Genomic DNA, 16715 nt, shown 5'->3' with positions numbered 1-16715 from the left:
CATAAAGATGTATCATCTGCCTAAAAGTTTACCAAGGGTAGTAGCAACAACTTTCAATTATGGAAGACATCAAAAAAAGTTAAAAATTACTAATTAACTTAGTTTGCAGTCCAGTTTCTTTTTACTTCCTTATCTCATGTCATTCTCAGTGCTGCTCAATTTTACGAGGAAACTATAGTTTTGCAACTAAAAATACCCCTTTGTTCTGCATTTTATCTGAAATTCTGTTTGTGCTCAAAGCCTTTAATTAAATATTGGGATGAATGTGTTAGTAAAGATAGCATTTTTTCTTCTTTGAAAGCGTTGAAACAATTTCTCAGTGTTCTACACCAATTATAATCATGTTTCAGTGTCCAGCAGGCTTGAGTTCATTAATATTTCATATAAATTGCTGTGAATTTAAGGAAGGAAATATACTACATCTTGGCACGTGAGAGTAGAAGAAAATTCAACGCATTCTTTTTCAATAAGAAAGAGAGAAAGATTGTACATAGGTTGATCTGAAAGTAATGCCTCCTATATGTTTCCACGGAAATTCCAACAGATATAAACAGCATAGTAATGCTATTTAATAGAGCAAATTCTCTACAAAACACTATACAGAACACTATTTTTCAGCATAGCAGCCACCATTAGCTATGTGTTTTTGCCAGCGGTGAACAGAAGATTGCATGCTGCACTCATAAAAATCTGCATAGCCATCCGGAACATGCCTTGTTTTTCACATCACTGTTTCCCCTGCCTCACTCATAAAAATCTGCATCAGCAGAGATGACCCATGGTTTCACGGCTGCTATGATGTCATGGTTGTTGGGAAAATGTTGCCCATGCAATCCATCTTAGAGTGGCTTGGGTTGGAGGGGACTGTATAGTCTACCCAGTCCCAACCTGTTGCCATGGGCAGGGCAGCCAGCCACCAGATCATGCTGCCCAGGGACCCATCCAAGCTGATATTGCACACCTTCAGGTGCCCACATCTTCTCTGGGCAGCTCTGCCATGGCCTTACTGCCTTCTGAATAAAGAATTTTCTCTTGACACCTAACCTGAGTCTTCCCTCTTTTAGTTTAAAGCCATTCCTCCTCATCCTTATCACTATTAGGCCATGTAAAAAGTCCTCCTGCTTGTAAACTCTCTTCAAGTACTGGAAGGCCACTGTGAGGTCTCCCTGAAATCTTCTCCAGACTGAATAACCTCAGCTGAGAGATGTTTCAGCCTTCTGATCATCTTCACTCCTTTGGACCACTGTAGCAGCTCCATGTTTTTCTTGTGCTGGGGTCCCCACATCTTGATGTAGTACTCCAGATGGAGCCTCATGAGTGCACAGTAGAGTAGCCAGGTTCCAGAAATGCAGACTTTTAAGGAAAGGAGCTTTGGAAGACATGTGCAGTGCAAGGTGGGGTCTATTTCCCAGCACAGTGTGTTGAATGTGGCCTCTGATAGGTTTAAGCTTTGCTTCAGGAGAAGCGTGTCCAAGGTGAATTGCACAAGGATGTGCTCATTGCTTGGAGAAAGTGGATTAAAAGTCATTAATGTGAATGTTCCTGTGTTGGTCCCTTTGGCTACAGAACTCAGCCTAGGGAAAAACTTCAAGGAGCAGTTTAGTATTTCATGCTTCAGCATTCCACTGCAATAAATAATTCATTGAATTAGATCTTTCAGAGGAGTACATTGTAATAGACTGATTATAAAAGGGATGTAAAAAAGGAAAAGAGTATCAAGTGAGAGAAGAGAAGCAATATAAACTTTTAAATGTAACCACAGAATGTCTGCAGTGCCATCCCCTCTTGAAAGTGTACTGGTAATTTGGGAAGAGTGACAAAAGTGAGCCTGAAGTTGTCCCTTTTAAGAGAGACGTAAGAAGTTCAACCAAGCTAGGATATTGTGGGAGAAATAAAGATAGCTTTATCTGAATATGAACATCTGAATGGGGAAGAACTTGGATAGCAGCCATCTCATGTACTTAGCAGAAAAATACATCCCATCTCTAAGGAAATACAGCTAGTAGAATGGGAAGATGAGGGAGAGTACACATAGGATGATGAAGATGTGGGTGTCCATGAGCACAGTCTGTGCAGAACTGTGGCTGTTCACAATTATTTCATGTCTTTCAGTGAAGATCTCGTATTCCTTTGGAAAGATGTGCAATAGCTCAAGCAGATTTTAAAGCCTTCACAAAACAGCTGCCACCTATGTTTAGCGGGGCAGCTTTTGTTTGTGGGAAGCTGCATTGAAGGCGTATTTTGCTCTTAAGATCTTTGAAGCAGTAAGTAGCTCAAAAAGCGAAGTACGTCTTTTGTTGTGATACAGCTGGTAATCTGCAGTTACTAACCAATCCAAACTCAAATCCAAACTCCAAACCAGTTCTAAGTTTACCAGCACAAAGAGTCTGAGTGTGTGTAAGAAACCCCTATGTCTCATTCCCAGCATCCTTTATGTCAGCATGCTCAGTGAAGATTACAGCATGCATGCCTTAAACAGACAAGATTTACTGAACTAATATTAAATTTTATGCGAGCAATAATTTATTTACAGTAAGGATTAATTCCTCTTAGTGTATTCATTAGAATGATGGCATTTTACCAGAATGCTGTCTGCAGCGGGTCTAGTAGTTACTGTACTGCACAACTTTAGGGTGCATTTCTATGACACATCTCATGTATTTCATAGAAATGGTAGTCTGTTGAGCAAATAGTAAACATAATAAACTATTCCAGTATATGCTTGTTTAAGTGTTTGATAGATGCTTCTGAACAGTTAAATTGTCTCAAGCAAAAAATATTGGGATTTTGAATTGCCAGCTGTCTTCATAATACTCTCTTTGTGATAGATCACCAGCGTCTCCATGAGAGTTTTTACTTCAGCTGCTGTTTTAGAATAATTACAGTGCTTTTGCATATGTGTCATTAACAGTGATGGGGGAAAAAAGGCCTTTGTCAAGGCTGCTCATTTAAATACCTGATGCATGAGCCAGCATGGTATGAATTTCCCAGTAGAATAAGTAGGATACCAGTTGCTGCTCATAGTGGAGGAGCAACACAATCTTCTGTTATCTCAGAGAAGGTGATATCATTTTAAACATGACTTTTTATGTCTAGCTTGATTTGTAAAGGTAAACATCAGTGGCTCTTTGGTCCAAAATCTATTTGTTAGAATAGCTGTTCAGCAATGAAGGGCTGATTTTTTTGTAAATAGAGTAGCAAAATGCAGCGTTTTACAGTTTTTAAACAATGGCAGTGATAGTGCTGTTTACCTGACTTTCCAGTACTGGATTTATTTATTGAAGTTATAATAAATAACTCTTGCCTATTAAACAGACAAGAAAAAATAAAGCAGTTCTACAGCTTTGTAAATTCATTATTTTTATTTACCTGGCATAGATGATGGATTTGTAGGCACAGGGAGTAGTGTCCATTTTATTTGCTAAGAAAAACACTTCATCATGCAGTGTGATTAATACTCTATGTGTTGAATTCATAAATTATAATAATAACCTTAAAATACTGAAATGTGTACTGCCTATTTCTAGATTATTTTATTTACTGTCTAGTATGGAGCGCCCAGTTCTTTAAGGCTTTGTTAAACAAAGTATTTGACAAAGATCTCTTGAAAGGGACAAGGAAAGTGTTGTTCTTCTGCCTGTTCTTAGTTTTCTTGGGAACTATGGAGCGATGTTCATCCTTTAGCAAAATGGATCTGATCCAGAGCCTTCTCAAAACAGTGGAAACCCTTTAATTGATTTCAGGGGGATTTGAATCAGGCTGTTTTTTGATTACTCCATGGAATACTTGTAGTAGCTGTACTGTAGTCTGACAGTTTATGGAAGATACAGCTATCAAATGGTAGAGAGAGTTTTAAGAAAGTATTTACCTATTTGATGTAAGGTAATTCAAAGAATAGTTTTGTGACATGGCATTCCCAGTGGATACCAGTGCTAATCATTGTGGATCCCTTTTGCTCTCCCTATTTCCTTCCCTTTGGTTTCCCATCACTCTCCGTGTTCTTCCACAGTATCTACCAAGAGATTCATCAAACACAAGGTAAAAATTGCATTGTAAAAGTGTGCCAAACTTGTTTTGAAGATAAATTTTGATGGTATTTATTACAAAACAAAGTCAGAGAGGGGTGAGATGCTGGAAGAGTTTTTACTTTGTTAGGTTTTATGAATCTGTATAAATCAAAGTAAACAACAATTGTAAATAAATGCAACCAAGCACAAATGTGAAGAAAGAAAGAAAAAAAAAAAAAAAGATCTTATGGTAGTTTTGTGTCTCATTGCCTTTTTTCACTGCATCACTCAGTGATTTCACATCAGCATCTCTGGGGCAGGATGCAGAGGATTTGGGTACACCATGAAGGGCTGTTGTAGCTTGCTATAGTAGCCTTTAACTTTGTTTCCAGCTACAAAAGAAAAACAAACAAACAAGCAAAACCAGTGACCATTTCTACATAATTACTGAGCTGTAGCCATAGCTGTAGTACTTGGAATTCTTTTTCCAGTATTCCTGTTAAAATTTGAAGTTAAACCATTAGGTAATTTCGTTATGAGTCTTGGCATTCACACAACTGAGTGAAAATTTGCCTTAAGTGTGAGCAAAATCCTGCTGGTTCTGGAAAGAGCATAAAGTCGTGAAAGATGGAAAATGAGAAAACAAAAGATCTACTGCTTATAATCACTGGAGTCACAGCTTTTAAGTTGTGGTAGGCTTTGATACAGCATTATTTCATGCATGAATTTTAGAGTACTGAGATAGATACATTTCTGATATAAAACAGTTCATGTTCCTTTTCCTGAGGCTGTCATACCATGAAAGGAGGTCAGAAGGGGATAAAAGGGAAACCATGCCCAGAAGAGTTCCCTTTGGCACATCTCCTGACTTAATCCTCTTCCTCACAATTGTCTCATGTAATTTAACCACTTACCCAATGGATTCTAAGGAGAACCTCTGGATCATCACTATCTTCTTTGCACTAAAAATAATTGTAATAAAGTTTCAAAATCAAATTTCATTACTTTTCACCTTTCTGTTTTTACTTTCCCTAAGTTATCTGGTTTAATTTTCCAGTCCTCAGCATGGTGTTAGAGCAGGTGACGCAAAGGTGACTGTCTCAGAAATGTATTTCAACTTCTGACCCATTAAAATAGACTTAAAATAAACTAAACAAAATATGTGGTAATTTGATAGCAAAAAATATGTATAAAATTATATAAATATTATATAATTTCATATATTCTACATATATGTAGTACATACATTGTAGTGTGTTCTTCGGCAAAATGGTCTTCCTTTCTAAACTGAACATTTTATGTGGAGCAACTATATTAGATTCAGGCTTTACAATTACAGTCCATCCAATGAATACTTAATTGGTGATTTCTGAAATTCAGGAGAACTTTGATGAAGAGTGACTGTCAACCAGAAATGTCAGTACTGTGTCTGCTGTGTAACCTCTGAATCTGAGCATTATCTTAAGCTTTTATGAAACGAATTAATCACTTGGAAAGGGAATACAACAATTTACGAATAACCAGAACAAATCAGATCTAAAGTCCATTTATTCCAGCATTTTGTATCTGATAGGACCAGCTCTGGCTGTTTCAGACAAAGGTCAGAGAGAGCACACAATGATTTGTTAACATAATATTCTTTCTTGGAGAAGATTTATTTCTACAACCCTTTTAATTAGAAAAAACATAAACCCTGTTTTTTGTCTTCCTTTTTTTCTACGTATACCATAGCAGTACTGAATGAATACTATTGATAATTTCTGTTTTGTAGAATCCTAGAATCACAGAATGATTTGGGTTGGAAAGGACATCAAAACCCACCCAGCCCCACCCCCTGCCATGGGCAGGGCTACCTCCCACCAGCTCAGCTGCCCAGGGCCCCATCCAACCTGGCCTTGAGCATCTCCAGGGATGGGGCACCACAGTTTCTATGGGCAGGTGTGCCAGTGCCTCACCAACCCCTGAGTAAAGGATTTTCTCCATTCTAACCTAAATTTCCCCTCATTTAGTTTAAAGCCATTCTTCCTCATCCTAATCACTATGTGACCACATGATAACTCTGTCTCTTCTATTTATAAGCCATCTTAAATACTTGAAGGCCACAAAGAGGTCTCCCTGAAGCTCTCTCTTCTCCAGGCTGAGCGAACCCAGCTCCCTCAGCCTTTCTTCATAGGAGAGGTATTCCAGCTCTCCAATCATCTTTGCGCCCCTCTTCTGAACCCAGCGTAACACAGCTGTGTCTTCCCATGTACACATCCACTGGCTGGCTGTGCATAACCAATGAATTTGACTGTAATCCAGCAAAAAGTGTTCTCTTGGGGACATATTTTTGGGTGTATTTTTTTTGCCCAGGGTCAGAAAGGGAATCTGCTTGAGCAGAAAAACTTCCCTGACTTCCGGCAAGGCATGATGAGCTTTACAAGGGAAGTGAGGAGTCGCTTTGCCATGAAAATGTTATGCAAAACACTCAGGTGCATCAGGCTGTATAAATAGGTTAATGATATTGGCACCAGCAGCGTGGAGAGCAGCTAAGCAGAAGTGAGACAGTTGGTCTCACAGGATGAAGCAAAGAACTAGCAGAGTGCATTGTTTCTAATTGCTGTAGAAATGCTGATAGTACACGGTTCAACTGCTGAACTTCTGGATTTTGAGGGGCAAAGAGAGCCCTTTTACCAGTTACATTCCTTAAAATTTCCACCTAGGTCTTTGGAAAAGCCACAGTGAAGATATGAACTTGAAGTATTCCTGGGAAACTGCAGTGGGGGTGAGGGTGGGGGGAGGGTAGCAAAAAATAAATCCCCCCAGAGCTCTCGGATCTCCCACCTTCTTTTTGTGTTGGTTTTTTTTTCAGTGATTAACTGAGAATCTGGCTCTGTAACTTCTGTCCATTGCCTCTTTCCTTTATACAGTGGCTGTTGATCCTTTGTAGACAGAGCGCTAATGCACCGACACTGTCTTTCTTTACCACTGAAATTCAAAACACCAGGGTAGGGCAGAATTGAGGAAATGTAAAAATACATCAATAGGATGCCTTAAAAATGAAAACGGAAATAAAAGATAAAAAAAAGGTTACACCATTCAAGAGATTTTTAATAATGGGATCGTGTTCTGCAATCAGTAATGTTGGAATTTTTGTTTTCTCTAACTGTTATTATTCTGTTGCTATGCAGAACATGAGGAAGTAGAGAAACACATGGGGCCAGTTTTGTGTGTAGTTTAGCTTGCAGGTGATAAAAACACATTATCGGTGTTCTGTGACTTACCTGTTCAGATCTTTTTCTCCTCTAATCTACTGTTAGTTGACAGATTTATCCTAAAGGCCAAAATGATGCCTGAGGGCGGACTCTTTTAACTGTTCTCATTTACACGTGTGACTAAATCCTGACCTGTAGATATGAAGAAACTGCGAGCCAGTACTCATAATCTGCCTCTTTTCATCAGCTATAAATGTAATTTTGAAGTAATGGTTTAATTTTCTTTTTTAAAATCACATTTGCAGTCTAATTAGACTCCCGGGAAATCTCCGGGTTGCTCAGACAAATTACTATTTGAAGAATATTATGTCCGTTGGAACATAGGGAATGTTATGGTGATTTCTGTCAGACTAAATTTTGACAAGTCTTTTTTAATCTTGCTGTTTAACATATAGTCTGAAAAAACACATATCCTTTGTTTGCTAAATCTTCTGTTATGTCTCCTCCGAGGTCTGAATTTTAATGCGGGTCCTTGGAACGAAGAATTCATTCTTGTGCAGATAGATCATTGTCAGTGTGTGCAAATGAACGAGATAAGACTTTTGAAGCTGTTTTGCTTATCTTGTGATTGCAGCTAAAGTGAGGGATATCTGTGGTGCCTAATGACTTCATCAACCAGCTTTAAATGAAGGTCCTCTGTGTACTAACAATGAGATAACAGTATGAGCTGTTCAAGAGACTGCAACTTGCACCCAAGAGAAGAAAGCCGTGAGCCCTTAAGGTTGTCCTTTAGAGAAGTTATTTTACAGAATAAATCACTGTACATCTTATTTCTTGTGAAATCATTTGAAAAATCACTGAAGTCCTTTTGCCTGTTGATGTGGCAGATGTTTGCAGCATACTTGAGTTGGGTCATAACACAGGAAGCAGCTCTGCAATGTCCACGTGCAAACAATGGAGTTTAGTGCCTAGACCCTACATGCAGCTGCACAGCATCCTGCAGGTTTACAAGTGTGTGCAACCGGCCACTGTAAGTGTTTTAATGATAAAATTGCTCTTGTACCTGATTAAAAATCCACCTCTATGAACTCCAGCAGCTTAATGTTATGCTGCTGGTTCAACTGGTCACCTGTAGCCATTCTGAAGATGGGAGAAATTACGTGAAGCTGGCCCTCTGATCCCAGAAACTGCAGGTCTGTCGTACCTCGGAGGCACTGCTAGTAGGAGTGTGCTGGCTGCGAGCTCTGCTGCTGGATTGCACATCTCAGTTGCAGTTTCTCACTTCCTTGCATTTGCAATTTGCTGTGTTCTGTCCTAGAGATGTGCCAGCAGCAAGCATAGCCTGGGCTGACAGCGCAGGCTTGGCACAGAAGATGATTATTGATAGGCTGTTGTAAAATGGCAGCCGCAGGCTGCAACCGTGGCATGCCCTCATCCCTTTTATGTAACAACTCATGCTTAGAGCATTGCATAAGAAGACTTTGCCTGCTTAAGTGCTCTGTGTCAAATAATTGTGGCTTTGCTCGGAGCAAAGGCTGTGGCCTTCCCAGGGGGGTACCTGCATCAGCTCTGAGCCCTGCTCCTGCCCCCTGCTCTGGGCATCAGCACCCACCTGGGCACTAGCAGAACACTGTTCAGCTGCAGAGTACACAAATGCCAGATTTCCAGTTTCACAGAATATACATTTTTCGGTTTATATTCCAGCCTTCCTGCATTCAACCAGCAAAGCAGAAGTAACTTTCAAAATGAAATGATATAATCTCATATCCAGGAGTATGGTGATACTATCTCTGTTTTGAGACAAACTTCCCGTGACAGTAGTCTTCATATTCAGTAGAGGAGGTCACTGGTCACAAAGCTCTTTTCCTAGTTGGCCTGCTGCAAAACTGTGAAATAGGCAGACAGCTTTACATTTAATTTAAAGCCTTGAAGAGATAACAGGAACTGCCTTTTTTCTCAGAGAATCTGACTCCAGTGTGAAGAAATTCCTCTGAGAGAAGCAATTACTATGGAAAGTGTTCAGCCATCCATGAGATCTTGTTTCATCATGGAGACAAAATTATCGAGCCCTTTAAGATCCTTGTGGGAGACTTTGGAGAGCAGCTTTGTAATTTTAAATCTGTTTTGAAGTAAGGATATCTACTGTTTCACTGTCAGCTCTGAAGATATAGGAAGGCAGTCATACAGGAAGATGTTAACTCAGTTACCCATAAGATTTCTTTTATATAGGACCTCCCATGTCTGAAGAACCGAACACCTTTGAAAAATACGTAATTACCTTTTATATGTAGTAAAGTAATATATTCACCAGTCTAGCTCTTGTGTTCTTTGTATGTATTAGGAAAGCATAAAATGAGATTAGGAAAAATGTTTTGCTCTTTGCAGTTGTTTCACCAGTGGAATGGAAACCTTTATGAATAAGAATAGTAGTGAGTACTCAAAAGACCCACTATCCCAAAGGACAAAAACATACTTTAAAACAAAATCTTTTTCCAGGAGTTACATTTTTAACTTACCCTCTTTCATGCATCCACTCCCTGCTTATTTTAGTTCCAGAATGCAAGGATCCTATACTTTTTGTTATTCAGGACATAACGTTGGTAAAGAGGTGCCTTTTCCCAAGTGAGAATTGTTCTTTAGTGGAGTAAGTTTCTCTAAATTATAACCTCACTTATTGCATATGGCCAGTCGAGGCTGAGAGTTGGAAACTGAAACCATGATGTTAAGATGTTCGTAGAACTTGCTGCAGCAGAAAATGCAGCATTTCCCTGCTCTGGAGCTAGTTTCCCTGTCAGGTTACCTGCTTTTTTTTTTAGTCTCTTCTGTAGATGGCAGGGTGTATTGTAGCCTGTGGTGCCCAGCATTGCTGCTATCAGATAAATGTACAAGTAATGTAAGTGCTTCTAAGTCTGCTGATAAAGAGGGTAATTCTCAGCATTGATTTCTTTAACAAATTGGTCTCCTTGACCAGTATTACCATTGTATCCACTTAGAAAGCTTAGAGTCTGCTCTGTGAAAAGATGGGCTTTTACCCACAGTGACAATGTCAGTGTCATTGCATTGGCTTCTAGCAGTGACCTAAAAAAGAATTCTGGCAATATCAGTTCCTAATCTTCATCAGAGTTAATATTCATTTGGGAAATTGTATGTAATACTCCTTATTATGTCTAGCCAAAACCAGCAAGGTAGAGGCAGAAGTCTGCACCACAGACCAGCTGGGATGAGAGATAGCTCTGCTTTCATTGCCCCAACTGATTCCACAACTGAAAGGGCAAAATAACCGAGTTCATTTTGTTGGGAGATAAACTGTTCCTCTATAAATCTACTATTAGGATTGTCATTAATTTTGTCCTGCTGTTCTGTGCACTAGGGTGATTTACCATCCTCAGATGGAGTCCTGTAGTGAAGGGAGGTGATGGACACAGACCACACTGCAGCCAGGGTTGCTCCCGTGCTCATTTTTCCATTTGTGATGATGAAGGATATAATGCTTCCATATAGCAAATAATCTTTGTCCAGCAATATAATTCTCTTTAGGGCAATAAATATGTGCTCAGCAAGTAGAATTTGATTAGCCACAAAATCTATCTGAAAAATACCAGTATGCAAAATAAATTATTTTCAAAATACCTAGAAAATTCATTTAGCAAGTTGTGTGAATTCAGTTCTTTTTTCCTTCTTCCCTGTGCCAATATCCATCTTCCCTCCTACAACCTTCAGTGAATTACATCTTCGCCCCCACTCCTTCTCCACAAACATCTTCCCCCTCACTGCTTTCCTAAAAAGTACAGAGGTATTTTAGTGTCCTCCTCTCCACTCCTGACTATTGGCCAAGGCTTAAGGAGCAAGAGAGGACAGTGATAAAACTGCTTCATTTTCACTTTTTTGCCCCAGCACAGAGATGAACAGTGCTGCAGAGGCAGGGGTTTGGGCAGCCCTGTGTGCAGCACGTGCATTGCGTATCCCCATGTGAACTCTGTGCTAGCTGGTACAGATAACAACACACAGGCTTGGCTCTGCAAGCGGGGGTGTTTTCTTGGGGGGGAAATCAGTAACTAAGAGAATGGCATCGTGTTCTTACTGCTTTTGTTACCCATAGTTTCTAGACTAAAGCTAGCATTGGTATGTCCAACTGCACTGCAATTATGTCTTCATTTTTTGTGTGGATATAAGAACACAGCTATTCACCATTTTATTCTTCGTTTTTTGTTTGCAGGTAATTTTCTTCTCCCTATTTCAAACGTTCCTTCTCTCCCCTCCCCCCCCCCCCCCCCCCATATTTTAAAGTACTTTATCAGGGAAGAATTTCTACTCAAGAATAATTTGAGTTATATCTTAAGGAACACCTTCATGTGCAGTGTACATTCACTTTTAACTGTTCATTGAGACTTTTATTAGTGACCCTTTGTAAATGTAAAATGATCTTGTGAAACAGAAGAGGAGCAAATAAAGAGGACATTATGGTAAACATATTACTAAGTTAACCAGCACAAATATTTAGATGCATCTACTGAAAATTGACAATATGATTTTGAAAGGTTGGACAGACCTTTCAATAGATTTCTAAAGCCATGTCTTATTGCTTGCAACACAATAAATAAATAGATGGTACTTTAGTAAAAAACAAACAAACAATAGGGGAGGAGAACCTTTGAATCTTGTACATTCTGAACATTTCATATATATCCATGGCAGGACTTTTCAATAAATGCTACAATTTAACATAAAAAGTAATAATAATTAAAAATAATAATAATAATAAAAAAAAAAGTGGTTAACTGTCTGGAAACAATTTTGACTCATTTTCTCCACATATCAGCCTTCATCTCAAATATATGAAATGATGTGTGAGGACACAAGTACAGCCAAGCATTTTGCACATCAGACCTGCTGCTGCCTGAATTACTGTGCCATGTGCATGGTAGTTTGAGAAGAGTAACTTCTTTTGCTGCCTGTCCAAATCATTATTAAGTCACATTTACCATGATTTATGCTGCTTCGGTGGCACATGGATAAGTCTTTGGCATTTGACCAAGCGATTTTCTATTCCAGATTCAGTAAGAAAAGTCATTCTGCATTAGTCTCTGTAGCTCAGTATCCATCAACTGTCTAATCATGCAGGTGTAATAATAGTAATAAAACCCACAAAAACCCAGCCACTGACCACTGAAACTTTTCTTTATGAGGAATTAAATGAATCTTGTTCCATCGGAACAGTTATTCTTAAAACTGTTCCAATCCTTTAATTATTTAAAACACAATAATAAACTTGTACCATAGCAAATAAAAAAAGAGATGCTCTTAGATTGGATCGAATAGTCTGATTCTCAAAAAGGTGGCAGGAGTTAAAACCAACAATAACAGCATTCAAACATCTGAAAGAAAAAACCTATTAACTCTTTGAATGAATGTTGTTTTCTTTTCTTAAGGAATACTAATAAAGTCAATAATATTGAACAGAGAACAACATATAAATACAGTGTTCTTCAGAATCCAAGAGGTTTCTCTCATTTCTGAATGCATCTTTCTTTTTCTTCTTTGTCCGAATTGCTTAGAGCTGAGATGTTTCGGAAGGATGTCTGACCCAAAAGAGCTCTAAGTAAATATTATTAGCAAAAACTCTGATAACTCTCTAAAACAAGGTGCTCTTAAAGCATTTAATACGTAGATTCAGATTAACATTTTCTTAGTGAAATCTTACCTAATGTTCTGCTTTTTGAAAAGCATTAAGGAGATGTAAAAATAGAATAGCTGCAGGAAGGAAGTATGTGTGTAAACACCTGACCTTTCATTACTACAAGTACAATGCCCTAATCCAAAGAGGAGAATACCAGTGCAGTACAGATTATGAATAGCAACTGTAATGATTTCTGTTGCTTTTGGTACATGTGGAAATACAGCTGAAGGTAAAAGATTATGGTTTATCTGTCACATAATAAAAATACATTTGAGATTTTGTTGTCAGTTTTTTTGTGATCTTTCCTCCTCTTTAGTATCTAACTCATATAGATCTCTTTTACATTCGTATTGATAGAGGCATAATTTCTCTACAGTTTCTAACATCTTCAACTATCTTTTATTTCATTTTCTTATTACCAAATCCTGTGTGCAACCTGTTTTAGAGCACACAAAGTCTTTGTTGGCTTCTTTGCTAATTTTATGGTATTTTCAGAAGGAAAGACCATGCATAAAACCTGCTTTATTTAAAACCTGAGCTGTCAGAGTTTCTGAGGCTGTTGGAACTGATAGACAGTGCTCACACACTGGTCCAGAGCTGTGGAGTAAGTAGCCAGCTTTTCCATTTGGCACAGGCAGACTGATACAGTGTAATGGCAAGCCATTACTGTAACAGTTGATCTTTTGCTGCTGATTTTTCCTAACTGTGTGAAACTATTCAGACAGTTTTTTTAATCAGCATCCTGATGTCCGCATCTTAAGCATGCTATTCTGACACATGCAGTGAAGAGAAGTGGCCCAGCATCAATGAAATCAACATTTTGGCTTCCCATGAGACATGAGAGGTCTGCGGCAGTGAAACTAGAGAAAGACAAATTAAATAAAGAGATGATGACCATTACTTTGTAGTGTATTTTGACATAAAAGAGAAATTAAAAATGAATCTATTAGAAAAGAGAACTTATGTCCTAACCATAAGTTTATACTCTGTCAGCTTGAAAGGACAAAAAAAGTCTGGAATGAACAAGGCTTCACTGTGTGAATTGTTTGTGTTAGGTTTTTTCTCTGAAGAATTACTTTCAATTCCTAGATCAAATTGTTAACCTCTTTTTTGAAGTGCGATAAAGGAATGAAATAGCACCAATTTTCACAGCTTGGAAAGTCACCTCGTCATTTCATTTCCTTAAGTCCTTCACTTATTTTGTCTGTTTCCACTGTTGATGTAGAAATTCAAACACCTGTTTGACTGCATCAGAATTTATAAGTAACTGCTGAAAATTCAGTAAAGCACCAGAAAACCCGTCTTTATTTAGTTCAGATCATAGAATCACATAATGGTTTGGGATAGAAGGGGCCTTTAAGATCATCTAGTTCCAAACCCCTGCTATAGGCAGGGATACCTCCTACGAGACCAGATAGCTCAAAGCCCCATCCAGCTTGACCTTGAATGCTTCCAGGGAGGGTGCATCCAGAGCCTCTCTGGGCAACACATTCCAGTGTCTCACCACCCTCACAGTAAAGAATTTCTTTTTGATATCGAGTCTGTATCTACTCTCTTCCAGTTTAAAGCCACTTCCCCTTGTTCTGTTGCTACATACCCTTGTAAAAAGTACCACCCCAGCCTTCCTGCAGACCCCCTTTCAGGTACTGGAAGGCTGCTGTCTGCTCAAAGCCTTCTCCAGGCTGAAGGGCCCCAGCTCTTTCAGCTCATCCTCATAGTGGAGGTGCTCCAGATCTCTGATCATCTTCATGGCCCTCCTCTGGACCTGCTCTGTATGGGAAATGTTAACCCCAGCCTGAACTTCTGATTAATCTTCTGAGGCAAGTGTCAGGTCAGCTGTGGGAGCACAGGTGAAGGTAATTCAGCTGTGCTCCCAGAAGGGGGTGGAGCTTGACTCCACCTCTCCTAGTTTCATTTAAGGTCTGACCACCACTAAGGCAGCATTTCTTTCTGGAGGTTGCTCCTTTGTGGAGTTCTGGTGACAAGCCTCATCTTGACTGAAGGCCTCAGAACTGGTGAGTTTTTCCAATTGGTGAGTTTTTTCCGTGGATAATCTCTGGTTATCTGTTTACATCTATTCTTGTTCTATTCCAATTGTACATTACTATTCTTGCATTATTATATCTGTACATGCTCCAACAGCTCCATGTCCTTCTTGTGTAGGGGGTCCCAGAACTGGACACAGTACTTCAGCTGGGGTCTTAAGAGAGCAGAGCAGAGAGGCAGAATCATCTCCCATGGCCTGCTGGTTATGCTTCTCTTGATGCAGCCCAGGATACAGTTGGCCTTGTGGGATGAAAGCACACCTTGACAGCTTATGTTGAATCTTTCATCAGCCAATACTCCTAAATCGTTCTCCTTAGGGCTGTGCTCAAGCCATTCTCTGCTCAGCCTCTCTTTATGGTAGAGAAACATCTGGGACACATATAGAAAAGCATTCAAGGTGTTCTAGTATTTTTCTTTCACAGACCGTATGGTGATCACAGATAAAGGAGTTCTGAATCTCATTGGAGCATACGTATCTATTTACAAAGATTTAGAAAATTAGAAGACTATTTCAATTATATTTAACTTTTTATTTAATTTGATTTTACTCTTATTGTATGTGCAAGTGTTGCAAATTCATGATGGCTTTAGTTTTGGAAGTTGAGTTTAGGAGTTGACAGAGTAATTGGACTGGATTTCATAATCATTACAAGGTCTCTGGTGGCTGCACTGAAGAATTGGTGCGTGAACTCACGTCACTCCTTCAAGACATTGTCTTTTGCATCAGCTTCAGGTTGGATCTTGTAAAATGGTTATAATTTATCATTCTGTGCATTTTGCTCTGCATTCTCACTCTTTCAGTACAGTCCAAGTTCCTGGAAGTCCTCAGTAAGTATATTAGTGCAGAGGTTAAGTGTCACCAAGTTATTTGCAGTGGTTTAACACACCTAAATGTCACTGCTGTCTAATGGAAACAACATAATCTGGTGAATGGAAGTGAGATATTTTCAGGAGAGCAGAGCTACCCTATTTATAGACACCACCCTGTTCTGTAAATATCTGGCTTTGAGAGTATTGTGTAGTAGATCCATAACACCATTCCTAAAGGTGTTTCATAAATAGACATCCTGGGGTTCGTGTATATTGTTTATTGCACTTTGAGAATTAACTTTTCTTCAGAGCTACTGAGGCTTCAGCAGTTAATAGTAGGAAAAGCAGCACTGAAGTATTGGTCACTGAAATGTGACCTGAGGGACCAATGTTATTTTACTTTATTTGCCTTTGATCCTTTAGAACTAATGTGCAGAAAGTCTAATTAGAAGAGGACAGCTGAGCAATTAATTAATAGGGGAGTAAACTCTGTTTTTCTCCTTGGGAGTATAACATCTCCATGCAGCATGAAATGATTTATGCTATGGTAGTGTGGCAGTAACATGCTAGCAGCATGACTTGGTGAAAATCTCATTCCATCAAGTACACATATATACCCATCTGTCTCACTTTTTTTTTTTTTTTTTTTTTTTTTTTTTTTTTCAGTGGCCAAAATAGGCAAATAATGATCCTGTTGCAGTAGAGTACATGAGGGCATTAACTCATAATAAGTTTTCTTTTCCTGGTCAAGGCAGGGTCTTTGTGAGTTACATCTTGATATGTCCAAATAGGAAAATGGCTGTCTAAGGAATGACCAGTCACTTCAGTGTTTTCTGTATGTTGCTGGTACTTACAGTTGCACTCCAGAATTAATTGAAGACTGGAGTAAAAAAAAGAAGCTAGCAAGGTACTGCCTGTTAAAGGATTGCAGGTGTCATGACTCAATGATTAGATAGCACTGTAACACTGCTGTTGATATTT

General features: G+C 38.9%; 1 protein-coding gene across 3 annotated transcripts in view; it reads left to right on the top strand.

The window, feature by feature from the left end:
• Positions 1-16715, top strand: part of FRMPD4 (FERM and PDZ domain containing 4) — a 289619-nt gene that overhangs the window by 234700 nt on the left and 38204 nt on the right. The window lies entirely within an intron of this gene.

Source organism: Excalfactoria chinensis, chromosome 1 (assembly GCF_039878825.1).
Source record: "Excalfactoria chinensis isolate bCotChi1 chromosome 1, bCotChi1.hap2, whole genome shotgun sequence".
NCBI lineage: Eukaryota > Metazoa > Chordata > Aves > Galliformes > Phasianidae > Excalfactoria > Excalfactoria chinensis.
Note: the sequence above shows the minus strand (reverse complement) of the source record. Positions and strands in the feature narration are given on the sequence as shown.